General features: G+C 39.7%; 1 pseudogene; it reads right to left on the reverse strand.

The window, feature by feature from the left end:
- Window positions 1–7,616: 7,616 nt before the first annotated feature.
- On the reverse strand, window positions 7,617–9,974 carry LOC122051599 (annotated as a pseudogene).
- Between the last annotated feature and the right edge of the window lie 7,122 nt (window positions 9,975–17,096).

Genomic DNA, 17,096 nt, shown 5'->3' on the forward strand with positions numbered 1-17,096 from the left:
GCGCTTTAAAAAGTTGTTTAATTCAAGTAAAACTAATCACCCGTAGGGTAGAAAGAAAAGGACGATCAGATACTACCACTGCAACGAAGAAGAGCACGTCAAAGATAACTGCCCCAAGCTAAGGAACAAGGACAAGGACAAAGTAAAGAAGCATGTCCAAACAAAAAGGTTCAAGACACTAAAAGCGACATGGGACAATACGTCGTCCGAATTAGAAATCGAGGCCTTCTCCAGACTTGCATTAATGGCAAGTCATCAAGACAAGGAATACGATTCAAGCTTCTCCGAAATGAGCATCGAGAGCATTGATGAAAAGGGAGCTACGTCAGAAGAAAGCAGCAGTTTAGGGGGAGCCATGGATAACGAGATCGACAAGGTAAGTCAGGTACGATCTCTTCCTCTCGATAAATTATTTAAGTTTGTTAAAATATTAACTAAAGATTGCTACAAATTAGAAAAAGAGATTAAAAATTTGAAATTAAATTTAGCTAAATCTTGCCCGTTAGAAGAGTTTGACAAAGTAAAATTGGAAAATGATAATTTGAAAAAAGAAATAAATAATTTAAAAAATCTTGCATGCTTATCGAATAGAAGTTTTAGAAAATTCAATAATTTAAATTTGTATTTTAGATATCACAAGGGACAAATTAGAAATATTTCAAAGTAATATGTCCCTAAGAAATACCTAATTAACCTAGTTAGATGGAACCTATATTGGGTTCCAAAGTCGTGTTTAACTTAAACCTTAATTTAAATTTAGGGCTTTCAGAGAGTTCTTTAAATGTTTAATTTCTTTATGAGATTTTGTCTAGAAGTGGTTGATGATCCAATAACCAAGATAACCTAGTGTCTCGCCATAGCCTGGAAGCCAAAATATTGAAATAAAATGTTTAATTAACTAACTAATAAAGCATTAAATTAGGATCAGTTAATGCTTTAAAAAAAAATTTCAAATATTTTCTACTTGGAAATGTCTAACTTAGATTTTTTTTTTTCTTAAAAATATTTTACTTGCAAAAACTTAACAAAATTTCTCAATTTTTTTTTAAAATAGTTAGTCAAAAATATTTTTTTGCTTGAAATTTTTTACTTAGAAATTTTTTCAGTATTATCAAAATCTGATAAAGGTATTTCAAAATTTTCTACCCTTAGATTTTTCTTGGTATCTCATTTTTACGTGATCAAAGGAGAAGAAGGAAAAGATTAAGTCTAGGGGGAGGTAGATTCAATTTTTTTTATTTTTTACACTTTATTGCCGAATTTATTGTTATAATTTTATGTCTTTTTACCCTAACTTAACTTGGGTTGCTCACATAAAAAGGGAGAGATTGTTGGAATCCCAAGGTTATTTTGATGTGATCAAACAAGTTAGGTTAAGCCCTGTGGTGTTTTAACCTTGTGTCTAAGTGTGCAGGACCTTAGGAGCTTAGGAGTATAGGAAGTCGAGCAAAAGACGCAGCTAGCGAGAAGGATGGCATAGGAGAGAGCCGACGGGCTCGATGCATCCTAGGGACGAGGTGCTGCGGAAGAGTACGCGGGTGAACAAGAAGGAAGTGTGCGGCGTTTCCGAGGGACAAGAATTCAGAGTGGAAGGTTGCTTGAGAAGGCCGATATTGGATTCGGGTGATCCTTATTTCGGTTGGCCGAAATCATCCAAGCAAGTTGAGTCAGAGTGAAAGACCCGGACCGAGGCGAGCTTAGCAGGAATAGAGGGCCCGGACCAGTCCGGTGCGCCTGGAACCCTTCCGGGCGCCCGGACCAGTCCAGGGCGCTCGGAACCCTTCTGAGCGCCTGCACTTGGATTTTATCCAGAGCGCGGTCAAACGCATTCTATGCGAAAGAGATAAAGTCTTATCCCCTTCTAAGCGCCTGGAATGCTTCTAAGCGCCCCCACCAAGGCTATAAATACAGCCTTAGTCCAGAAATTATAAAGAACAAGCAATTTCATATTCTACACTTGTGCGCTTCTCTTGTCTAGTTTAGTTTCTCATTTTTTTTACGTCATTGCTATAAGAGGCTTCTCTGCCTGAAGGAGATCTTTAGTGTGTGATTCATTCCTTGGATTAACAACCTCCCCGGTTTTAACTAAGTCAAATCCGTGAGCCTCTTCTTTTAGTTTCTTTCTTTATTTAATTATATGCAAGTGTTCTTTTAGAAGATCGAGAAGGGTATTTTGTTTTAATTTGTGCAGTGTTAGTAAACCCTCCGATAGTCGGCCACCATCGGTCCCTAACATAATATCTAAATATAACTGGTTAGGGGGTAGTAAGCATACCTCACTTAGCAGATCTGTTCTGAAGTTTGTTTCTTCCTCCTCTCTACTATTTTCCTATGAGGAGCCTCCCCCTTCATTTATGCTCTCCTACTGGTGGCTTTCCATCAGTGCAAGTCCAGCGTACTCCTCTAGATCTGACTCTAATGATGACTCGTCCCACGTTGCTTTTAGGGTTTTGTGCTTTATTGTGGTTGGTCCCTTCTTGTTTTCCTTCTTCATCTTTGGGCAGTCATCCTTAATGTGCCCCTCTTCATTGCATTTATAGCATCTTACCTTCGTTTCTCTTCTCTTCTTTGCCTACACTTGATTAAACTTATTTGTTTTAAAAAAATTCTTGAATTTCCTTACCATGTATGTCGTTTCATCATTGTCGAAGGAGTTGTCGACATCTAATTCATCCTTCTTGGCTTTTAAAGCAATGTTATTTGATTTCTCTATTTCCTGAGAATCTATATAGCGAGACTCATGAAGTTTAAAAAGTTGAGAATAAACTTTCAAGAGTACATATCTTAAGGTCCTTAGAGATATAGTAAGTATCTTCCAAGGCTGACCATTCTTGAATTTTCGGAAAGGAGTTAAGTGTGTAGCTTAAGGAGTCACGATTTGTTACCTTTTCTTTGAGATTGTTAAGCTGGGTGATCAGGTCTTTGATTCTTGCGTGGAGTTGGGCTACCTTCTCTCCCTTGTTCATCTAGGGGTTCGTCAGTTGACTTAGAAGGATGTCCTGCTTAGCCAATTTGGATTTTGCAATACCTTTGTGAAGCTCTAGGAATTTCTTCCAGAGATCTTTGACAAAGTTGTAGCTTTCGATCCGGCTGACCTCCTGGGGCGGAAGAATGCTGAGTAGATGGAACTCTACCTTTCCATTAGCCACAAAGTCGGCTTGTTCCTTCTTCGTCCATGTGTATTCTTCTTTCTTGGCTCCGTGTTGATCCGTAGGTGCTACAAAATCGTATTAAAATTTCTTGAAAATTTAAAAAAAAAAATTGTAAAGCTACATGTTATAATACATACTCAAAAAAATTTTCAAGATTTTTCGAGCTTAAAAATTATTTTTAAGAATTTTTTTATAAAAATATATGTTTATGTAGAAGAAAAAAATATTATTGCTTAGAGTAATTTTAATTTTTAGTGAAAATTTTATTTCAACTTTGAATATGTCTATTTAATAATTATAAAAAATTTCAATATTTTTTTCATGATTAAAAATATATTTCAAATTATTTTTTAAAAAAATGGTTTTTAAATTATGAAAATTTGGATTTTTGAAATTTAATGGTTTCTTTTTCTGGATGATAGTTATTGTATTTTTATCCCTTAGATTATGTTTTGAATTTACTTCAAGTTATTTTTATATTATCCCCTATTTTAATGTAATCAAAGGGGGAGAATTAACAGTTAAATCTAAGGAGAGGGTACATTTTGATTTTTACACATTTTTTATTACAAAATTTATACTTCTTACCTTATTTGTTTTTGTGTTACCCTAACTTAACTTGGGTTGCTCATATCAAAAAGGGAGAGATTGTAAGTACCCGTGGTAGTTTTGATGTGATCAACCAAGTCAGAGTTAGGTCCTATTGTCTTTTGATGTCTTGTGTCTAAGTATGCAAGAACTTAGGAGCATAGAAAATCGAGCGAAAGATGCAACTAGCAAGAAGGATAGCATGGGAGAGAGTCGATTAGCTCGGTGCATCCGAGGAATGAGACACTGTGGAAGAGTACGCTGACGGACGAGAAGGAGGCGGACAGTATTTCCGAAGAACAAGAAGTCGGAGTAGAATCTTGCTTGAGGAGAAGGTCAGAAAATGGGTTCAGGTGAGCTCTATTTTGGATGGCAGAAATCACCCAACAGAGTAGCGCATAAGCGGAAGACCCGAACTGAAAGTCAACACGAAGTTGACTCTGGTTTGGGAGCCCGAAGCTATTCTAAGCGCCCAGACTCTGATCACTTGGACTTGGTCCAAGCGCCCGAACCCCTAAGGTAGCCAGGGTGCCCTGGGCTTACGCCCTAGTCGAGGGCTAGTTCAGCCTGGTCCGGGCACCTGGACCTAGTCCAGGGGTCTGGACCAAAAAACTTATCAAAACGCCAGCTGTTACGATCCGTTGCGTCATGGATAAAATTTTATCCACACCCAAGTGCTATGAACCCTTCCAGGCACCCAGATCAGCGCTATAAATACAACCCTAATCTTAGTAGCCAGAACAACACTTGTAAACAATCTTCCATTCGGTTCTAATTTGTGATCTAGTGCTTAACTATTGTAAGAGGCTTCTCCGTCAGAAGGAGATTTGATAGTGAGCTTTCAAAGTCTTGAACTAGTAATCTTTTGATTACAAACCAAGTAAAAGATCTACTTCTACTCTATTTTTAATTAGTTTACTATTAACAAGTGTATCTTAATTTAATTTGAAAAGTCGAGAACGGTTGTTGTTATTTCTTCGATAGGGCAATTTACCCCTCTCTTGTCGACCGCAAGGGACCAACACTCAATTACTATCACAGGCAAACCACCAAGCGAAAATGCACGGTGGAGAGAAGACTTGGGGAACAAAGGTGGATGAAGATTCTCTTATTTGCTATAGCTTTTACTTTTGTGTTTATGTTCTGCTCAAGACCATTGTCTCTTTATATAGGAGCACTTTCCCTCATCTGCATTGAACGTCAAGTAAAGGTCATTCAATGCACAAGGCTTAATAATAGTTGCGATCATCAATGGTTGACCATTACTATATGAGAGATTATGAAATCGCCATTAACAATAGTTAATATTTTTGTTACCCCCTTAAGCAGCAAGAAAAACGAATTCATGTAGAAAAATGTTGGTTGTTCCACTTACGTAAATTTTGTCCCGATCAATTCGACATTGGGCACACACAGGTCATGTTCGCACACAAATCAACTTGGTTCAATACAATTCAGGCTATAGATTTGCACCTCTTATGCACCCACTCATGAGAGAGAGAGCCTCTTATGTGCTTTCCACCTACGTACCTAAATTTACCTTCCTCCATATTCATGAGACCGGCTCTAGGGGTCGTTGATATGGTGGTTCTATAATTTTTTTTATGAGAGATAGCATCTTTCCATATATTTGTTCACATTATAAATGCATGTGCAACAATATAGACCAAGCATAAGGTTATAAGACTCCTAATATGAAACTAAAAGTCTACGACAATCTACCAAAAGACGCATTTAGATTTGTGAATTGACCAAAAGGCGCACTTTACTTTGATATTTATCAAATGGCGCACTTAATTTTCTACTTTTCCCATTCTACCCCTCAATTATTTGTCTCTTTTCTTTCCTCTTTCTCATGCATGTAATTTTTCTTCTCTTTCTTCTCTACAATTCACACATCCTCTTTTTTCTTTCCTCCCCTCTCTTCTCTTTCCTCTCTCCTTAGGATACATGCATGCATGCATGCGAGCATAATATGGTTCTGATATGGAATCAAATCAGCCCCACGAGGTCAGTGTTTAACTTATTTCTTTGATAACATTTTAGCATCTTTAGATAAATCAAAAAATACAATGGATAGCACCGTTGAACTTCTTATCGTCTCAGGACCTTAAATGAGTCTAATCTGAGGTCTCTAGGTCTATCAGTACATTTTGGTCAAAATCCACTGATGGACCTAGAGACCTAAGATTGAACTCATTTCAGGTCTTGTGGATTTATGAGGCTTCAAGGAGTCTAACAGTATCATCCATTGTATTTTTTGATTTCTCTAAATGTGCTATAATATTGTTGAAAGAATTAGCTAAAATAGCCCAACGTAAGCCTAATATGAATCATGAGCCTGATATGGTACATATCAGTCCCACGTTGGGCTTAATTTATCTCATTGTGGAAGTTGTCTTTTAGATAATTCTTGTTTTCTTTTGAGTTTGGTTGAGGATGTTATACCATATTTTATCAACTTTAGTGGATATGATGTAACAGAGGTTTAATGGGGAGTCAAGTAAATATTCATACCAAGAAAAGATCTAATGTCTGCTCTAATTGTTAGGTAGAAAGATTCCAGTGCTACCTGTATGCAATCAGATCCATGGCTATCAATATTCTTTTTCCAACAAACTTCATTCTTTAACTATTAAATATTTTTGAGGAACCAATCGTGGAATAAAATGCTAAAAAGGTGATCATAATGTACATACCTTGGAGACTTGATGAAGCACATCATGTCCATTTGAAACTCCTCCAAAGGACTGGATCAAATTTCTGAAGAGCACCATCATAAGTGATAGAGAAACTCCATTCCCTGCTACACCAAGCGAACCCAACAACATCAAGACGTAATTTGTGGAGTCTATGAAGGAGAACAATTTGTAGAAGGGCATAATGAGCCTGCTCTGATCTTGTTTCTTGTCCTTTCGACTCTCTTGCTTGTTTTATTGTTCCCCGTTAAACCTCTGTTACATCATATCTACTAAAGTTGACAAAATATGATACAACAATCTTAACTAAACTCAAAAGAAAACAAGAATTATCTAAAAGATAACCTCCACCATGAGATAAATCATGCCCAACGTGGGTCTAATATGAACCATATATGAACCATATCAGGCCTATGATTCATATCAGACCCACATTGGGCTATTTTAGATGATTCTTTTAATAATATTTTAACACTTCTGAAGTAGCTAAAATATGCAATGGACTCTGAAATGAGTTCAATCTGAGGTCTTTAGGTCCATCAATAGATTTTAGTCAAAATTCATTGATAGACCTAGAGACCTCAGATTGTACCATTTCAGATTCTATGGATTTTTGAGACTGCATAGAGTTCAATCATGTCGTCCATTGCATATTTCAATTTCTCCGAAAATTCTAAAATGTTATCGAAAGACATACGTTAAACTCTAACCCCATGGGCCTGATATGGAATCATATCAGGCTCATATTATGCTTGCATGCATGTTCGTAAAGAGAGAGAGGAAAGAAAAGAAAGGATGCGTGCATGGTAGAGAGGAAAGAGAAAAGAAATTGTATGCATGAGAAAGAGGAAAGAGAAGAGACAAATGATTAAGGGGTAGAATGGAAAGAATGGAAAAATAAGTGCATCATTCGATAAATATCAAAATGTAGTACATCTTTTGATCAATTTATAAATCTGAGTACGCGTTTTGATAAATTATATACAATAAAGTCCCGTTCTCCCTTTCTACATTTCTATTCACATTTCTAACCGTAATATTATATTTGATAGAAGTAATATGAAATCTATCGCGACTAAACAAAATGCCATTTCTTAAAACTACTTATTTCGAGAAATGAGTCATTTTCATTAAAAAAAATGAAATTAAATAATCTCCATGCCATTTTATTTCACACTACCAAACACAATCACTTAAATTTGTTTTAGTATATTATACAAGTTACACAAGTTTAAATAGGTTTAACTTATCAAACAAAAATAATGGAAGAAATTTCCCTCAATACTCTTACCTAAACTTTACTCAAAATATCCCATTTTTTTCTATACAAATATCATGGAATAAGAAGGAAAAATAAATAAATAAAGTCCTAAACGATATACATCAGCAAAGCCAAGTATGCCTACCTCATCACCAAAACCAACTATGCCTACTATCTACAACCTTCATATTTGTAGCCACCAAAGGCATCTCCCCGTAAATTTTAGCAAACAAATTGAGACAATGACTTCTTCTCTGGCTATGTCCTCCCAAACTGCTAATGCCACTCGATCCAATCTCAAATATTCTCCCTGCAAAAGCATAGACTTATCCATCAAATACTGTAAATTATATAAAGAAATAACTTCATCGTCAACCTTGCTCCTCACCTTTCACCCATATTGGCGGAGCACCTGTTGCGTTTGCAGATAGAAATGACATTGCAATGTCTTCACAGTTTCTGCAATTTTACCAGTCAAAATATTTAACACAGACCTTGGGTACCATAAGAACAAGTAGCAATTTTATGTTTCTGACCTGTATTTGGTGACATACTGTCTGATGGATTCAGGCATGTGGTTTGTGTAAAGATCAAGGTACTTCTTGTGGAAGAATGCAGCCTTGGAGAGCACCATGCTGTAAGTGCCGGTCCACCACACTGACCACCACCCTCCGTACTTGTAATACTCTCTGTCGCGGTTCCTCTGCGCCGATAAACAGATGAGTCTGGTGGATCAGAAAACGAATAGGCATGGGTGAGTTAAAGAAGTGGTACCATCTCATTGTCCAGCCAATGCATCCGGGGAACGAAGCCAACCATGGCGGTGGGGGCGCTCTGCCAGACGCTGAAAGCCAAGTCCATGGAAGCGCAAGGAAAGAGGACGTCGTCGTCGATGGAAAAGACAGCGTCAGTCTTCAAGTCCTTGATGTCCCTGAACCTGTTGTTCAAGCTATCTGCCTCGTTCAGATCGAACTTGAGATCGACGGTCCCATCGCAGTTCTTGGAATTCTGCTGCGCCGCTTGGCGCAGCGACTCGCGCAGAGAATCCGAAGGCCGATCGGGCTCGCTCCACACGATGTGGATGGATTCCACGCCGTCGCAGGAGGAATAGTGACTCACAGATTGCTTGAGGAGGTCATTTCTTTTCCAGGTGTTGATCAAAACAGTGTAGCCACTCCTGTAAAAAGAAATGGTTTTTTTTTTAGCAATTTAATAGGGATGAGTTCTATCTCTCTTTTAAGTTTTTTTTTGGGAAAAAATTTTCTTGCCCTGCTCTGGAACACCGTATGTAATTTTGCATTTATAAAACAGAGTATGTAGTTTAAAATTTTGAGAAATTCTTCCGTCTCTGGTTTTTTAGCCTTGATTAGGAAGAGAAACTGCGAGCGACATGAACAAAGATTAAATTTTTTGTCAAATAATCTTTGTTCATTTACATTCAATAAATGATCCGACCAACGTCTAGGTAGTAACAGATATAATCAAGCATGTTGGACAAAAAAAATTTAGAAAATATTGAGAATTAGGTATGCGCTTTAATTTCAAATGGTACGATCTTTGGATTATTCCACAACTTTGGATGTGTCTTGGAAGGTTTTAAATATACTTATTGAACAAGAGCACATGGTTTGAAAAAAAAGCTCTGTTTTTTTTTACGTATAGAATTAATTAACGCTTTGCTTTCTTTTGTTCAACGAATCATGTGAGAAGGAAGGAAAAGCATTTGTGATCACCCATAGATCGAATACATTGAAAAATAATGATAATATTTGTATTTAAAGATTAAATAAGAATCAGAAACGATTAGAAGTATCAAATTTAAGTTTAACAGCTTCAACTTGAAAAATAAATAAATTTAATAGCGATTGAAGTTTCGGAGATTAGAACGCACCCGGAAGGCGGCGGCGACGTTTCGTAGCGGGGGAGTCGGCGCCTCTGGCCAGCGACGACAAAGAGCAACAGGAGGACGAAGAGGAAGAAGGAGAGGGTCCATGAAGGGAACGCCCGGAACTTTGTCTGACGGAACTTGAGTGGCGCTCTCCGGCCGCCGACACCGGAGGAGGGGAGCAGAGGACTGCCTCCGCCGCTGCCGACGCCGCTGCCACCTCCTCTCATCACCTGCAGGAAACTTGGGACGGCGTGGAGGTGGAACAGAGAGGACGAGCTAGATTCGACGCTTTGTTGACAACCCACGCCGTTTATATAATTAGTTCTCAAGCCTCGCATTTAGGCCGCTGCTTGCTTCCGCCATTTCTCTTCCTGTCGGTTGTTTTCCATTGACTCGTTCATGCTCCAGGTTAATAGAGTTAATTCGATCATATTCTATTTATTTTGTGTATCAATTATTTATTTCTAGATGTACTTTCACAATACAATTCAACTATACAATTAAATGGTGAGATACCAGAAGGTAAGATAGGGAAGGTTAGATAGTGGATATTTAAAATATTTCTTAAGCATTTAAAAATAGAGAAAGGAAAAGAAGGTATTGCTTTGAAATAAACAACCCACAAGAATTAGAAACTAAAAATTTCTACAGTCGTCGTAATAAGTTTCTAATTCCTCCAGAATATGAATCAAATTAACACTAATTAGGTAGCCATTGACGAACAAAGCTTAACCGTGTCAAATTAATTTGAAATCGAACAAAGATTAAAAAAAAATTAATTAAGGCCAAATCTAGGCCTTCACTCAAAAAAAAAAAAAAAAGGATTCTACGTCCGTATGTTCTTTGTGTACTGTGTGGTCAAAGAAAGCGAGAGGTGACATATTAAACCAGCCAGTCTTCCAACTTGAAGGGAAGGTGTAGAGGGGTGGAAATTTCGACTCCGCTTCAGATCAATTTGATCTCGAACGATTTCCACCGATGACCAATCTAAATTTAATTGAGTTGGTCAGAAGTCAGACCTTCTAGATTCGAGGAGTTTGGATTTTAGTCTCTTTTTTATATTTTTTTTGTTAGTTTCACTCCAATTTTTCTTCGCGAGATAAATAAATGGGACGAAAGACTGTCTTCCGATTTTGATCCCACGTCAGTATTGTATTTATTTAAAAAGTAAACTATTCAACTATAATTGAAAGGAATAAGAATAGAAAAAATGCTTAGCAGAATCATATCTGAAGTCCGATCGTTCGCTCTCTTTCCGGACCGTATCCATTTCCTCTTTGGCTGTCTACGTCTGGAATAGGATTCAATGACTTCCCGGTGCGGGCTAACGACATACAATCTTTTTCCTTTGAAGCAAAATCAGAGTTTAAGTTCCGTGCTTCATCGTGCAATCGCATTTCATTGGCTCATTGATCGAAAATTGTGTCGATGTTACAATAACTTCTTGGGACGGAAGACGAATGAAGGAAGTTTTTTGGCCATTTGCGCATTGAGGAGAATATATAGAGCCGATGGGATTTCTCAAATAGTAATGAAAATTGCCAAATTCTGTCGCTGAAGTTGACTCTGCACATTCGGCAAGTTTACATGCGAGTAACTGATTAATGTTTTAAGATCGAACGGAATCAGTTTTACTTACTGTCCTCGTTTTGAACGGACTAAATGTCATTCCTAACGTCAAAACAACGGCGTTGACCGACGGTGGCTTCGTATCACATTCGAAGGATGAGATAATGATAATCTACTTTCGAGACCAATAATTAGACGTGATTTAAAATTGTTTTTTCTGAAATTGTTCGTTTGAAGCTGCTTAATTACTTAAAGACTATAATAGGTTTTCACTGGATTCCGACGGATCACCCCGGACCGGACCCCAATTGGATCGTTGGATGCTTACCAAATGGCAGCCAAAATATCGGCCAGAATTCAGTCGCGATCGTGGCCGCTAGTGTCGCGGTCGGATCGCGGCCGCTAGCATCGCAATTGGATCGTGGCCAATTGCGGTCAAATTCCGGCTGCAATCCGACTGTGAATCAACCGGGGTTCAGCAACGATCGAATTCTAGCCATGATCGCATCAGATCGTGACTGAAATCTAGCTGTGATCTCCCCTAAGTTTACCTTCCCCAGGCTATAGTTTAGGTTGGGCAAGCGGCCGAAGGCTGGTGGTGGACGGGCGACAAGCCGGCCAGGCCCTGAGCGGGTGAGCATCCTGCGGCAGATGGGCATCCGGTGGCAGGCGGGCGCGAGGCGTGCGGGCAGGAGTCTGGCGTCGCGTGAGGAGGATGGATTCAGCGAGGAAAAGTTCCTTGTATGAAAATAAAAAGGAAAACAATGACGCGGTGAGAAAATTTTGATTTTAGAAAAAAAAAAAGTTACGCAAACAAGTTTGTAGCGTTCCGCAATAACTGTTCCGCAGCGGAATAGTTCTCATAAAGTGAGTCAGGAAGCTCAGGTAGGCATTCGGGCGCTCAGACATGTGAGGGCCGCCCAGGATTATGTAGGGTAATGATGTGTAGGATATATATATATATATATATATATATATATATATATATATATACACACACACGGTGACGTGGTGGGAACTACGAGCGCCATGTGGCATGTACAGAACTTGGTAAATGTGAATCCTAGTCAAGCTTGTTTAACTCAAGGCGAACTCAGATTAAGTCGGACTGATCCTCCCAAGTCCATCCCCAGATCTCGCTTTTCTTAATCTTTTACTCTTTTCCCTTTATCTAACTTGACTTGAGTATCTGAGAGGCTAAACTAAGGTATGTTATTCTTGCCTAAGATCGCCAATGAACGACCCATTAGTAAGTTGTCTTCTATATTGATGAAGTTGTCAAACGACAAGGAAGACCAGTTGCCAGGGAGTGCCCACGAAGCCTAAGAGAAAGAGAGACAAGGAGAGAGGAGAGTGTTAGAATGGAGGTTGGAGTGTCCCAGCTTATCCACTCCAACACTCAAGTAAGTATATGAAGAGGAAGGGTGAGAAGATGAACATTAGAATAGCGAGATGCGATGATTGATCAAAAGTTTGTATGTGTGCTAACCCACTCCTTCTCTCTCCTTGTCTCTCTTTCTCTCAACCTTTGTGGACACTCCCTGGCGATTGGTCCTTCTTGATGTTCGGCGACTTCGTCAATATAGAGGACAACTCACTGGTGGCACATTCATCAACGATCTCAAACAAGAATAAATTAATGTCGTTTGTGGGAATACTGAGTTAAGACCTGAATTGAGACGTTGAAATGGATGACATTGAAAGACCTTCCGTCATCACCATGACATAGGACTTTAATAGTTATAGCCAAGGTACAAGAGGCATTGTGGAAGTAGCAAATGTCAAACCCTTCACCTTCAAAAATACCCACGACATTAGCCGATGTGCCTCAAGCTCCCAACAGGAGGCCATTACGGTCGACTGAAATCCCTCAAGCTCTGATCCCAACTCCCACTATAACGTCCATGAGACACAAGTAGTCTCTTGAGTCTTTGGCAGGAGAAACGCCTCCTCGAGACCCTCTTCGAGGTAAAGGACCTGCCACAACTAAAGTGAAAAACTTTGGAGGTACTTCCTTTTCCAAGAATGTCCTTGAAGATGAACTGTCACATCATTTTCGGTCGTTGTAGTTCAATGAGTACATAGGATTAACCAACTCAAAAGATCACTTGTGTAGATTCAAAAAATGGCTTTGTTGCATCAGTATACTGATGACATTAAGTACTGAGTCTTCTCAATAATACTTTTTATCTCAGCTCAAAAATGATTCAATCGACTACTTGCTTCCTCCATTTGGTCTTTCGAAGATTTGAAGATTACTTTCTTACATCATTTCGCCAGTAGCAGAAGGTACCATAAACCCCCACTCAACTTGTTCACCCTTAAGCAGAAGCCGAAGGAAACCTTGAAAGAATATATTCAATGATTTAATCAAGTCACTTTAGACGTTCGCTAGACTATTTCAGAAGTACTAGTCAGCACTTTCTCCCAGGGGTTGGTGGAAGAGGATTTCTTTCAGTCCCTAGTGAAGAATCCTTTGACAAATTTTGATAGCTTCTTGGGCCAAGCAGACAAGTATGTTAATGTGGAGGAAACCCAATTCGCCAGAAGAAAATAAAGAAATACTCCAACTTCGACAATCACTCATTCAGAGTGCAAAGCTTCCCCGCCACCTTTGCGAAATAGGGAACCACACCCGAGTCACCAGCAAGAATTAGCTCGAGGGGGAGAAAGATCAATGTAGACTATAGAAGTCGCCTGGATGTCAATGGCTAGACCGCATCGATGGCTCCCAAGTTTCTACGCCTATCATCGGTCTAAGGGTCATTCTACCCAAGAATGCTACTAGTATGCCAGAGAGCTTCGTTAAGTTATTGAGAAGCACTCGTTGCACGAGAGCTTTCAGCCCCAAGAAACTCAAAGGTCGAGTGATCGTTCATCCCCGAGCCTTATCGCCATTCTCCTGCTTGAGTCACTCAGCAAGAAGACGCACCCTAACAGTCGAATCGCCGAGCCCACTCTCCACCCATAGGCCTTGAGAGCCATCTCAATCCCACCAAGATGAAGACAAAGGCGAGGCCCCACTTTGAGGAGATATCAATATGATCTTTGAAGGCTCGACTAATGGAGATTCAAATCGAACTAGAAAAGATCATGGTCGAAGGTTGGAAAGCTATGGAGTCAACACAAATCAAGAAAGAAGAGATGGTCCGCGGATATACGTTGGGCCTCGAGATTTAGAGGGAGTAGAGGCCCCTCATGAAGGTGCCTTAGAGATTTATGCCATCGTCACCAACTATAACGCGAAGAGGGTTTTCATAGGCACTGGAAGTTTAGTCAATATTATCTTCAAGAAGGTCTTTGATCAAATGCAAATTGACAAAGAGGAATTACAACAATGTTATAAAAGGAGCTAACATCTGCGGGCAAAGGTATGCCCACACACATATACACACTTTTGAGTAATAATCACATCTCACTATTCTACTATTCATCTTATCAACCTCCCCGTCGGAGACTTACTTGAGGTAGAAGTGGATGAGCCAGGGTACCCCCAGCCTTCATTCTAACTCTCTCCTTCTCTCTCCACGTCTCTCTTTCTCTCAGGCTTCATGGACACTCCCTGGCGGGTGGTCCTCTTAGGCGTTCAGTGACTTCGTCAACATAGATGATAACTCACCGCTGGCTCATTCGTTAGTGATCTTAGGTAGGAACATACACCTTAGCCCTATTTTCTAGCTACTTTCTAGTCCTTCCAATGGCAAATGCTAACAATCTTCATCGGAAAAGCCTAAGACATCAAACGAGTCTATAATACTACAAGTTGATCTAACATAAGTCAACCCGACAAAGACAAACCCAATAGAGGTCGATCCCACAAAAGATGACCCGACAGAAGCCTGTTAATGCAGGATGCACCAAAATTGAACCTTTGTTTTGAGGTTCTCAAAGGTTCAAAATTAAGTATTGTTGTGATATAATAGATTGATCAAGTGTACAAGTTGCTCAACTTAAAAGTCATAATAGATCGGTTGGACCATATACTCTCAGCAGATCGTGGACACCAGGCAAGAAGTCTAGATGGATCAGTGAACCAAACATCTAGCAAGATTAGAGCTATCAAACAAGTCGACTCATAGCGAGGTGAGCTGACCCGTGGCAGGTTGGTCATTTGGCAGGGCAGAGCGGGCCAACCCGTCATCTTGTCGTCTTGGAAAATCCTCAATCCAACCCAACTTAAGACAAGTTGCGAACTCAGTGGGACCTATCAAAACATAAAAATAAATAAAAATATATATAGAAAAGATTAAAAATTTTAAATGTGGGTTACAGATTAAGCAGACCAACCCATGAATCCGTTGAATTTTCCACTTTAGTTTTAGCTTTGGTAGAAATTTTATTTTTCTCAACCTGCTGACCAACCCAATCTCGCCGCAAGATGACCGATGTAGACCGCGGGTCTAGGTAGGTCGACCCGCCTTTAAATGGGTTGATAAAATTCAACTCAACTTACTTAAATTGTTTAGTGACGCGAACCAATCCATCGTGTCCAACCCAACTTGATGGCTCACAATACCTTAACAGGGTGTGCATATCTGTGACAATACAGTGGAAGCTTGCACCGTACGATCCATCTACCGACCTTGCTGGATGTCAGTAGCAGTAACTCCCAAAACGATATGGGAGTGATCCGCTATCCGGCTGAGCAGGGTATTCGCTCGATGAAGTGTGATTCGTCCTGCTGAAATCTGATAGTCGACTAAGCGGAGTAGCCTCTCGGCAAGGTATTTCTCCGTTCCGCTAGAGTCCGCTTCTAGGTCAACGACCAGGTGTGGCTCCGCTCGGGCTTCAAGGAATGTTTCATCGCCGGCCTGGTTAGCTATCGCGGGCAGACTCATTGACTGCCTGAGCTACCCTCCTTGATTTTGACTCCCACACTGACGGTCATCGTCATCTTTGGCCCGAACAGGGTGGGCCCCTCTTCAACACCATATCAGTGATGATTAACCAAGAGGTGACAGGAAGGGTATATGGTGTGGCGGAACACCAAGAACAAGCCGGCAGAGCAGGGGCAACTCCTTTGCTCTGTGATCCTACACAATGGGTGGTTGCCCAACGACCGACTCTCGTGGTAGCTCTGCTGACCTTCCTCTGGATGTCACTTGAGTATGCACTCGCCGTCCTCCGAATCTATGTCAACATCCCCCTGCCAGAGCGCGTCGCCTTCTGCACCTACAAGTTCCTCGGCAACAAGTTGGTGGTCTGAGGTACCCGGGTGTCCTCTTCTTACACAACCACTGCACGATGCTCGACCCAGTGATGCCGACGTGGCCCTCATGGCGGAGCCACCTAATTTTTCCATCTCATTTGATAAATTTTTTCTCTCGCCCCCATAACTTATGGATTGTTTCCATTAACTACCTCCCCTTTCAATTTTTAACCGATTATAATAAAAAAAACTATTGGAAAAAGTTTGAATTAAAATATTTAGTAAAAAATGGCGAAAAACAAATCTCAATTCTTGCAGGTCATACGTGAGTCATTCTCTTTCAATTTTAATCATTTTTTCAATGATTTCCTAAAGTTTGGGTTATAGGATGTGTGCATTCGAACCCCAGGAAAATTCCCAATCAAACTCGGTCATGACCATCGCTTCCCTTCGAGTTTTCGACAATAATTTTAGCAAAACCATAGTGTAACCACTTTATGTCCCAAATCGATTTTGTTTCATTTTTTGCGGAGTTTTCAACTCGATTCTAGATCCTTGGTTTCAGTTTTTTCAATATAGGATTGTTAAAAATTTTGTCTACTCAATTTAGTTGTGATTTTGAGAGTTTTAAAGTTTGATTACAGCTGGTATTGTTTGATTTGTAGGCTACCTTGAGTAAAAAAATTATCCATTTGATTTAGATTGATTTTCAACTCATGTATCTAGCTAATATTGTTTATTGATTGGTTTATTATTGTAGGTTCTGAAATTGTGTAACTTTGAGGTAAAA

Source organism: Zingiber officinale, chromosome 1B (genome assembly GCF_018446385.1).
Source record: "Zingiber officinale cultivar Zhangliang chromosome 1B, Zo_v1.1, whole genome shotgun sequence".
Taxonomy (NCBI): Eukaryota; Viridiplantae; Streptophyta; class Magnoliopsida; order Zingiberales; family Zingiberaceae; genus Zingiber; species Zingiber officinale.